Source organism: Globicephala melas, chromosome 2 (assembly GCF_963455315.2).
Source record: "Globicephala melas chromosome 2, mGloMel1.2, whole genome shotgun sequence".
In the NCBI taxonomy this organism is placed as follows: Eukaryota; Metazoa; Chordata; class Mammalia; order Artiodactyla; family Delphinidae; genus Globicephala; species Globicephala melas.
Genome location: NC_083315.2, coordinates 143264783 through 143276283, shown reverse-complemented (window position 1 = coordinate 143276283; position 11501 = coordinate 143264783). Strand labels below are relative to the sequence as shown.

The 11501-nt window shown below is 48.2% G+C and overlaps 1 long non-coding RNA gene across 1 annotated transcript; it reads right to left on the bottom strand.

The window, feature by feature from the left end:
- Positions 1-4180: 4180 nt before the first annotated feature.
- On the bottom strand, positions 4181-11344 carry LOC132596870 (uncharacterized). The gene is made up of 4 exons (XR_009563151.1): positions 10868-11344; positions 6828-6965; positions 5157-6008; positions 4181-5064 (listed from the first exon to the last, which is right to left on the bottom strand). It is a non-coding gene; the product is annotated as an uncharacterized lncRNA (long non-coding RNA).
- Positions 11345-11501: the final 157 nt, after the last annotated feature.

Below are 11501 nucleotides of genomic sequence, written 5' to 3'. Positions count from 1 at the left end.
CCCTTCTTCTGCCTTCAGGGCCTGGTTCTCAGTTGCTGTTGGAAGGAGAGCAAAGGGAAAGAAGGAGAGCAAAGAGGAGAGGGGGGAGGGGCCTCAGATTCTCAGGAGCCCTAGAGCCAGTCCTGGTCCAGCCTTATGCCTCAGGAGCAGGGGCAGAGCTTGGTAGCTTTCGGGAGGCTATTTCTACTGCTGAATCTGTGGGACCAGCCAGAGCAACCATGGGCTGGGTCACAGAGGCTCAGTTATCATCCAAGTGAGGCTGGGAGGACAGTGATGGGACTTGCAGAGAGGTGCAGGGTAGGAAGGAAACGAGAAGGCCCAGAGGCAGAATTCTGTGTGTGTGTGTGTGTGTGTGTGTGTGTGTGTGTTTGTGTGTGTATTGGGTGGGTGTATCCTAACGTTGAGTGTGGATCCCTCTTTCATTTATTCATCCAGCTACTCACTAACAAGTATTTATGGAGCATTTCCTATCTTCCAGGCACTGTGCGAGGAAACAGACTGTGGCAAGTGTGACGGACGAACGCAGGGCACAGGCTTCAGAAGCAGACATACCTGCCATTGAATCCAGGCTCTTCCCAGTGGGGAACACAGGGAAGAACCGATGCAATTACCACCTGTATCCCCACAAATGATCCGTCCAGTGCAGCTGTGGGCTCTGGAGCCAAAGAGAGCCAGGCGGAGGAAGCGGGTGGAGGGGTTCTGCGTTTGGAAAACAGAGAGCAGGATTCTTATCTGCCCTGAGGGGTGGGGATAAAGGTCTGCCCCTGTGCATGGCATATGATAGGCACCTAGTAAGTGTTGTTCAATGAGGAGGGAATGTGAAGGTATAAAGGGGTAAAAGACTAGGAAGATGTGCAAAGACTAGGGACCTGGAAACTAACTACTAAGAGGATTAGGTGGAAGGAGGGCCTGAAGGAGAAGGATTCCAGCGAGAAGGTAGGCGGTGATTCCCCATCACGAAATCCTGGGGACACTTATTAAAAACATGCATTCAGGGCTTCCCTGATGGCGCAGTGGTTGAGAGTCCTCCTGCCGATGCAGGGGATGCGGGTTCGTGCCCCGGTCCGGGAAGATCCCACATGCTGTGAAGCGGCTGGGCCCGTGAGCCATGGCCACTGAGCCTGCGTGTCCGGAGCCTGTGCTCCGCAACGGACGAGGCCACAGCAGTGAGAGGCCCGTGTACCGCAAAAAAAACATGCATTCAGACTCAGGGCTCTGTATTTCCCGGCTCCTTAGGACCCGTAGGGTGCCTGGTATTGACTGGTTTGTCATACATCACATTCCAACACTCCAGTGATCTTCTCAGAGAGCAGCAACAGCCCCAGAGGGGAACACAGGGTAGAGCTGATGTAATGACAGCATATATCAGTGCAAAATGATCTGTCCAGTGCAGCTGTGGGCTCCCCAAGCAAGAGAGAGCCAGGCGGATGGGGGCTGGGTAGGATAGGGGCCGAGAGGGGGGAAAGGAGATGGCAGGGAGGGAGAAAGGGAAGCTGAGTTGGGAGCTGATGGAGCTCAGGGAATGAGAACCTGGTAAATCCAGTCATCTAACTGGGATTCTAGATCATTTTAGAACTTGCAACATCATGGTTTGAAACCAGCTGTCTTATTTCTCCATTAGCTTTCATCACAGATGACAACAACGGCAGCTCACATCAGGGGGCAGGACGGGCTGGGCAGAGACCAGCTCCAAGTAGGTGGCAGGTGCTATAGCAGCCTGGGGAGCCCCTTGGCTTCCCCTCTAAGCAGCTGCTTCTCCTGACTGGAAGAGGCCTATGAACCGGGGTGGGGCAGGGCTTGGAGTTCCCTCTGCTTCAGGGATACTACGCTCTCCTGCAGGGCGCATTCCAGGGTGGCTGTAATACTGGGCCAGCAAACACCCCAGCATTCACAGAGAAGGGAAGATGTGAAATACCTGAATGAATGAGAAGGCATAGCCGTTGCAGCCCTTGCCCCACACCTGGGTGGTTTGGGATGAAAAGAGTAGGTCTCCTTTGATCAATCAGACCTTTGCTTCCTGTGCTTCTGATCGTTGTGCTCAGGCTCGGGGTTTTTACCAGAAGCGTCAGGGCTCATATCCTACTGGAAGCTGTTGTTGCCAACTCCTTTTTGTGAAGGGGTTTAGTCCAGATGACAAACGTGTCTTCCGTCTCAGAGTCCTGGGTGTGACCCAGGACCCGCCAGGACGTCGGAGGCTATTGCTCAGCGCCATCTAGTGGTCGGCATGGCTTATTTTCCTAAAGGACCCTGAGCCCCAGCGTTCTTGCTCCCAGCCACACCTAGGGCTAGATCTGCTCCCTTCTCCTCGGACCGCTGCAGGCTTTGGTCACTTTGAAAAGTGGTGATTAACGAAGCTTTAAGCTCTGCCTAAAGTGGAGACTTTAAACTCTGTATCCTTTGTCCTTGTTCAATTTTACATAGTTTCAGGGAAGGGGATAGGAGAATTTAGTGGTATTAAAAGACTAAGGTGAAGTAGGGATAGATGGAAAGAACATTCTCCTTTTTCCCAGCTGCCTGGATCCAGCATGCACAGATCATCAGCTTGGCACTTTTTCCAGGTCTCTCTCACCCAACTGTACCATAAGAGGAGGACACAGGAAGAGTCTCTTCTGCACAATGTCCAAGCTGAGCGTTTAGAATCATCTTTACTCCGCCACAAATAAAGTGATGGGACACGGAGCTGGAACCAGACTGCTTGACTCAGAGCACTGAGGGAATCCACCTATTGGGAGCTTTCCTCATGTAAAAGTGAGCTTTGGAGTTTTCAGAGAGGTCCTGTGGACAGTGCACCTTTCCAAAAAGGAATATCCACATTTCTAGGTTCTCAATTTCCTGGTTCAGGTCCAGAAGAGGGAACACTAGTCCTTTTCTTCTTACAGAGTTGGGTCCACCCAAAGGAATCAGGTAGAGCCTACAGACAGGTCTTGTACATAAGAAGGGAGGTGGGCTTCCCTGGTGGTGCAGTGGTTGAGAATCTGCCTGCCGATGCAGGGGACACGGGTTCGTGCCCCGGTCCGGGAAGATCCCACATGCCGCGGAGCGGCTGGGTCCGTGAGCCATGGCCGCTGAGCCTGCGCATCCGGAGCCTGTGCTCCGCAACAGGAGAGGCCACAACAGTGAGAGGCCCGCGTACCGCAAAAAAAAAAAAAAAAAAAAAAGGGAGGTAAGCGATGGAGCAGAACACGCCGATTCCTAGGATGGGAAACCAACAGGCATTGCTCTGGGAGTGAGACGTGACTGCTGCTCCTTCCAAGCACTATGCATTGTCCCATTGGCCACTGGATAAACATTCAGATGGCATCTGGAATTGCCTGAACCTGCAAGCAGGAATTTCCCTGCAGGGCACAGGGGGTTGTGCCTACGTGGACCCAGGATCTCTGGAACAAAGACACTCTTGGGAAGAAAATGATTCTTTTGGGAAGCAAAATCTTAGTGTTGAAATAAATTCATTGGTGGGGACTTCCCTGGTGGTGCAGTTGTTGAGACTCTGTGCTCCCAGTGCAGAGGGCCCAGGTTCGATCCCTGGTCAGGGAACTAGATCCCACGCGCATGCCGCAACTAAGAGTTCACATGCCCCAACTAAGGAGCCCGTCTGCCGCAACTAAGACCCGGTGCAACCAAATTAATTAATTAAATTTTAGAAAAAGAAATAAGTCCATTGGAATATCCGGAATGAGAAATTTCCCTAAATATACTTGCCACTCAAGCCAGTGGAATAGTAATGTACATATGTAGTAATGTACATAAGATTGGAAACCATTTATGGAGGTAAAGATCACTAAAAATTTTCTAGGACCTTTTCCTCCACTCCAAATTCCTGTTCTCACTGACAGAGTTTTATGATTCTTGTGTCGTTCCTTGAGCTACATCATTCAATATTTTTCTTGTTAGGAGAAGGATGCTTGAAAAGACCGTGTCACCCCAAATATTTATAGCAGCAATAATAACAAAGTAAAGACAAAAAGATATAACCTAAATGTCCATCAGTTGGAACCTAGTAAATAAGTTATTAAAATTCATCTAGAAAATAAAATACTATGCAGCCATTAAAATTTACGTTGAAGAATTATTTTTATTGACATGGAAAAATATTCATTACTTAATGTCAAGTGAAACAATTTCTAGAAAAGTATAATATAATTGACTTTATGTAAAACTCTATGTATGTAAATATGGGTAGAAGACTTTTTCTGCCAAATATTAACAATGATTATCTTTGGGTGTAGAAATTTGGTGTAACGTTTTTAGTTTTTGCTTTGTTCTTTTTATGTTATGTGAATGTTTTATAAGGAATATGAATCATTTTTCTAATAAAGCTATTAAAATGTTTTAAAAATATTGATCTCATCAGTAAAGTAGAAAACTGAGATTCAGAGAAGTTGACAACTAACTCAATAAAGCCACAATCTGCCACTCGGAGAACCAGAATTTGCCCTCATAACTTCCCATCTTTCAAGTTTAATGCCAACTCACGGTCTCCAGCTGGTGAAGATCCTGGGCAGGGATTTGGCAAGGGGGCGAGCTGAGGACCAATGCCGAGAGCAGAGGGGACTCACATGCTTTTGATATTGCCTGGGTCCTGTTACCTCTTCAGAGCAATTAAGCTATGACCACGACAGCAACTGGATTCCTATTATACACCATGTTCTTGTGGTCTGGAAGTTGTCCAGGTCTTGAAGGAACAGACACAAGTCTGGGGACAGAGTTAAGTTAGGCCTAGTTCTAATCCAAGCCCCTTTTACATCTTGCAAGGGAAATGTCGTATTCAGCCGTGGTCTCCACTTGAGGAAAGAAGGAATGTGAAGCTAGCTGGGTATAGTCCAGAGGCTTGACTTTGTGAGATTCTGGGCGGGAGCAGCATGGCGGATGATTTCAGGGAGCAAGTCTGGAGCCCCTGTTCCTTCCCTGTACCCCTTCTCACTCCTCCACACTCAACCACGTTTATCCTGGACTGCAGCACCAGAGACCCTCGTGAACCTTCCTTTGACATTCTTAGAGTTTCAGGCCATCATCCAGCTCCATTCAGTTAGGACGGGTGTGGGACCCACCGGGTCCAATGTTTTCCTACAACATGAATTTGGACTTAAATAGTTAAAGCTCCAGGATATGGCGTAGTGTTAATCTCCCATCATACAACTGCCCACAAGGGCACTTACCAGGTCAAGATGAGGCCTCGAGCAACCAGTTCCCTTCTTAGCCTGTGCACTCTGAACAGACATGCAGGTCCAGAACAAAGCACTTATCCCCTCTGTGGTCTTCCTTTTTCCGTTGGGAACCCCACTATTGTTCCTTCTCTGTCCCTGTACTCCTCTGCTGTATTCCCCGGGGAGATCACAGCTCTATACCTGACATTACTGCTCACAGATATGGAAAAATCCACTAAAGATGGCAATACCCCTTCCCAAGTCTGTACTTGCTGAAGGGCACAAGAGAAAGCAAACCCTTGACCTAAGCCGTGGACAAGAAAGAAGGGTAAAGAGTCTCTTGACAGAAAGAAGTGTATAAATTTGTAAATACTAGTCAATTTTGAGCCAGTGCCTGAGAGTTTACTTTACAAATCAAGTGTGGTAGAGATAAAGCTTGGCATGGAAACAGCTCCATCTGAGAACACAAATAATCACATGCCCTTCCACGGGAGGTACAAAATTGAAGTCACTAGGAGCATCGGGTAATATTGAGTTAGAGACTGTTGTGTATTGTTCCCATATCCATATGCTTAGGTCTCAATCTTTTCACCACTATGACCCTAATCCTTAGCATGCTGCATGGTACATTAAGGTTGTTAAATTGAATAACAATTTCCTTGAAGTCAGGATTCCAGTCCTCACAACAGCACAGGACTAGAGAAGAGAAGACATTAAATATATAACTTCTTAATCAGTTAGCATCTAAGACTAATAGGACACCTCACCTGAACTAATTCCCCAGACAAGATGGAGTCCCTGACATCATCAACCCCTCAGGCTTACACAACCTTTCCCAAAGGTGGCAGAGTTCTCCTAGAAGGGCTAGGACAAAGGGGGTAAAAAGAATTGAAACAGATTTTATCCTACCCTCGGTGATACAATCCCAATACCACCGCCCCACCTACCCCCATTCCCCCCTCCCAAGATGGGCTGCTTCTCAGCCAGCTCCTATGGGACAACTCTTTTGTCTCAGATCTACAAAAAGCAAGATTCTCCCACTCTAACCCAGCTCAGGACCTAGTGGGGCCAGGAATTGGGTCTTGGATGAGATGTTGTGATAGAATTTCTTAATCTATTAATGTTGCTGAGTCCTAAGATATCCTTCTGCAATCACTGCGTCAGGCTGAAATTTCTCTTTGAACTGATATAGTGAAGTTGGGACAGGCACCCAGTGTCCCCCAGGCAGAAGGGCTTAGATAGCAGCATAAAAGCTTTTAGTTGCAAAGCCTTCTCATAACCAGGCTCGCCTTAACAATACTCCTTTGTCCCCCCTCAGACGACTAAGCTCCTTGTATCCTGGCAAAGGGAGGCACGGAGGGGAGGTGACTATCTTGGAGTTTGGTTTCTAATCTCCAGGGCAGAAATTCTTTCAAATTTGCCCAGCACCTGGGCTGACTGCTGAGTGGGAAATGAGAGCAGCTGCGGATGGGGCTGGCTCTCCCCATGATTCCCAAGTTTCGTAATCAACTCTAGCCCTCCCCAAATTTACAACCTTCACAGTTAAACTCACACTTACAGCTGTGAAGTAGTGTAGTTCCAATGTATGTTCATATTTTCACTTTGATTTCTTTTAGCATTGGCCTCCCCCCCCCCCTTAATTTACTGCTAGTCTCATGAACCTGCACTCATTTTCCAGGCTACCTTACTGCACACATGTTAATGTCGTAATGCTTTATGGGTGAATTCATATTATCACAGAATGGTGAGTTCCTCATTTTCAGGCTCGAGGCGTTCATGAATCCTGCATAGTTCTTATCCACTGCATTTTCTTTTTGATGACTGAAAAAAAGAGAGAGGACATGACTTTTAAATATCCCTAAAGTAGGAACAGACATTATTTTGAGAGCTCTGTGACAAGTACGCACCCCTTTCCCACATGGACATGTTGGGTAGCAAACCTTCTGATAAAACTGCAGTCAACTTGACCATTTCCCTGGGGCCTGATGCCTCTTCCCCCTCCACTGGTACCACTTTCCACTCCTCAGAGGCATTTAATAAACATTCAAGGACATCCTTAATAACCTATTGCACCTGCTTCCCTATCACTGTTCATCCATCCCTGAGCACAGCTCGCAGCTGTGCAAAGTCCCTAAAACGTTGGCCTGTCTCTAGCTCTATACTCACCCCAGCACGAGCAGTGATTTTTGTCAACAGTCTAGGCCTTCCTGTCCCAGTACTTTTCAGAGCTTCCTGTTACTTTCTGAAGGCTTCTGTGCTTCCCCCTTCACCTTTTCTCATGGCTGAGAACTTTACGGGGCCCCGAGTCAGGTGTACATTTCCTGTGCTCCTTGCTTCCCCCATACCATGGACATTCCCTTTTCCGGGGATGCCTAGCAACCTCTCCTTTCCTTTGGGTAACGGTAACAGCACTTTGATTTCTCTGTCTTACCTCTCAGTTGTGATGTGGGGTGCTGATAGAGCTTACATCCGGGTATCCTGCTGGCCCTTCCCTGGCCAAGACGTGGATGCATGACTGAACTTAGGCAAATTTGATTCTTACACTTGAGCAGAAGTGATAAAAAGATTGAAGTCCCTTTGTTCCGGCAGCAAGGCCCTGAGGAGGCTCTCAGTTACTTCCCATTCCCTGGACTCCCAAAGCTGTCCTGGTCCTAGCCTTTTCAAGTCTGTTCTGCCCGCATTCCCTCCAAATCTGTGAGCCACCTGGTCATAGCCTGGCAATAAATTCCTTTTAGACTTAAGATAGCTAAAGTCAGTTTCTGTTGCTTGCAGCCAAAGAATCCTAAATGGTGCAGGTTCATACTCCTCAGCCTCTTGATGCCTCTTTCCTTCCTATTTCAAGAAAAGGCTTTTACAAAGAGATTCCTTCCCCCCACACCCACCCATTTTCAAACTCCAGCAGATTACCTTGACCTCCTCTCTTACTGCCAAGACCATATCTTCTGGAAGACAAGAACTTTTCTGCCCTTCCACTAAGCACACCATCTGAAAAGCAGAAGCACTTGTCCACCATAAGTAATTTTCATGATGACTTTCAAGGGAAAGTTTCTTTTCTTTCTGTTTCAAAGGGAACAGAAATATTTCTGTATGCCTCTTCTGGAGGACTGGTTCCCTGGGGGTTCCCCCAGTTCTTTCTCACCCAACTTATTTTCCTGATAAGCCAGTCCAAATAATTCCAAGCTCAAGATCGCCTTTGACTTCAATGCTTCCTCGGCCCCTACCTCACTCCTCTCTTTCTTATCACAGCATCTGGGACAGACTATACATAGTTCTCTCTCGGCCTCCAACTTCCATGCTCCAGCTCCCTCCTTCCTGGTCCTTCCTGCTCTGGCTGCTGGCCCAGTCCCTCCACTGAAATCACCCTCTGGAGCAACATCTCTCCTGACTTGTAGTCAGAGGGCAACCCCCAAAGAACCAGTCCTCTCTAATGAGCATACAGAAGTGTTTTTCTGGTGCCCCTTGAAAGTCATTGAGAAAACTACTTATGGTGGACAAGAGCTACGGCTTTTATGGAAGGTTTGCTTTGTAGAAGGGCAGAAAAGTTCTGCCTGTCTTTCAGAAAATATGGTTAAGAACCTAACATATTCAAGGCACTTTAGAAACACAAAGACACTTGAAAGACTGTCTTTTTCCCTGCCTAGTGGTAGAACAGAAAGAAGATGGTGAAGAGAAAGACCATTAGTTGCCTGTGGTGGCAGGGAATTCAAACTACGTGTGTGTTCCTGGCACTGTGCTATGGTCCTAACACGCATCATCTCGTTTGTGCTTGCAACCGCCATGGGGTTGAGTTTTATCGCCATTTCCATTTTGCAGATGAGGAAATAGGCTCAGAAAGCTTAAATAAACGGCCTTAAGACATCTGGCTGGGATGTGGGGTCTGAACTCAGATCCAAGTTGCTCTGATAAGACAAGAAGTCAAAGGGCTGGCATCCTTTGGCGCGTGTTAGTGCGGTGGGGCTTGCTTTGCCCCATGGCCCTCCACCTTGAATCTATACTTGAATCACTGGAACCACTATCATGGTGCCTACCTTCACCCAGGGCCACCCTGCCCCAACCCATTCCCAGAACACCGCATGCTTGTCTCAGCATTCTTTGGGTGAAAAGCCAGGGGACTCACTTGCTGCTACAGATGCTATTTTTAGGTCTGCTTCTGCAACAGACAGCTCTGTCCTGTACACACCTGATCTTATTTGAAATCTTCTAGGTGCAGATGGAAAGGACCTTGGATGGGGTGCCAGAAGACCTAAGTTTGAACTGCATTTTGCCTTTACTAGCAATATAACCTTGACCATATATAATCTCTCTGAGCCTTGATTTCCTCGTTTATAGAATGGGGATTAAAAACAGCTGCCTTACCCAAAGAGAGAAGATATGTCCATTGTAAGGCATTATATAAATTTTTATTAGGAAGAAATGATTCCTAATTTGGGAATGAGGAAGACCCAGATGATGGAGTTAAGTCCATAGGAGAGCTGGTTACAGGAGAGAGTGACTGATGCCAACTCTTGTGCCTTAGTTCCCAACTCTTCCTTCTTCAGATTCTGTAACTGGCACCTTGGCTTCTATATACTATGGCTTCTATACTAAAATTATAGAGGAAAACATTTTCTTTGACCTCAAAGTTTATTTTTTGCCTCTGATTTCAAAAGAAATTCAAACATTTTTGCTGGCCCCCAAAATATTGTGGGTGCTAGGCACTGCAAAGTACCTAATGGATAAGTCATCCCAAATTCAGATCTTCTGCCTTAACAGACCGCTGTGCTTTCCTCTGAGCAATGCTGCCTCCCCCAGCCAGAAGGGAGTAGGATCAGCGGCCAGCCACAGATTGAGAACCAGAGCAGAACTGGTCCTCCGAGGCAAGGGGGCGCCAGGGAGGTCCCTCTGCAGCAGGTGGGCTTTGCTGCCAGACTTACTGAAGCCTCTTCTTGCCAAGGTGTTTCTGGGAGGGGGCTGTCTCCTGCCTCTCTGACAGTGTTCTAGGACAGCCCACATGCTTCACTGTAGCTCTGGTCGCTTCTCCCCATCCCTGCTTTACCCCCAGCAGAAAACACTTTCCTGTTATTGAAGGCCTACTGTACTGAGGACTCTACATACATTGCTATTGGGTCATCACAATATACTTATGAAATAGGCGAGATTATCTCCATCTTAGAGGAGGAAACTAACTCAGAGAAGCCAAGAGCTCTTGTCACTGGCACCGCATGGCTGTGCACTTCCTCTGTGGGTTTGAGAAACCCAAGACTTAGGATCAGATTAGGTTCGGACTGGAGGACAGCAGCTCAGCTTCTCATCCAGAGTGGGGCAAGGCCAGCTGGATGAACCTCAGGTTCCTTTTCTTAGAAGACTCTGTGCTGCCTTGGACCTCTGAGAGCTCTCTGTCACTGTGGCATGTGACAAAAAGGGGGTGAGGGCTAGGAGGGAAGCAGCCATCAGACCTCACAGATCAGGCCTTGGCACACATATGGTCTGTGTGAGAATTAGAAAAGAGCACCCCCCTGGACGGATTATTTACAAAAAGATACCTTCAGGGGGCATTAGAAGTTGTAAAAATGTCCTTCCCTCTGGGCTGCAGAGCCCAGGGCCAAACCCAGGCTTGGTGTAGGGATTGGGGTTGCATTGCCTTCCTACTCCCTGCGCAGCCTTTCTGCAGGACCCAGGACCCGCCTGAGGGGCCTGTCTTAAGGCAGGGCCCTCTGCCACTGATTTCCCACAGTTCCACATACCAAAATCTCCAGGTTTTCTAGATGACATCCATTATTTTCCACCTTCCAATAGAAGAATCGAGATTGACTTCAGAAGGAAAATCTTATGTTTAATCTTTGTGGTATAAACCAAACTGTGGGCCTTGGACGTTCAGGCTCTGCCTTAGGTAGATTCCGTAACTTCCACAGGGCTCAGTTCTTCCATCTTGAAAATGGGGATAATAAAACTCATCTTGCAGGCCCGTTTCAATGAATGGACGGCACGGAACATTATGCTGGCATATAGTGGGTCTGCAATACCATGTTGACCGTGGCCCTCAGGTAGCTGGGACCTACAGGATACCCACAGTGGACATTGTACACGCAGTCCACACAACTCCTACAAGCTGGGAGCTGAGGGGTCCCGGCTGGTCCTCTCCTCGGGGCTCCTGCAGACACCTCAAACGCAGGCGCGGTGGCAGAAGCTGGGAGGGCCGAGGAGCTCTGCACTGCAGCCACCTGCGCCGCGGCCCGGACCGAGGGCGCGCTTCCAGGCGCCCGGGGCGCCGCCGACTCACGGCGGCGCGAGGCGGTGCGGTCGGCCGGGCAGCGGACCCGGCGGGGGAGCGGGGGAGCGGGCGAGCAAGGAGTTAAGCGGGGCCGGAGGCAGAGCGCT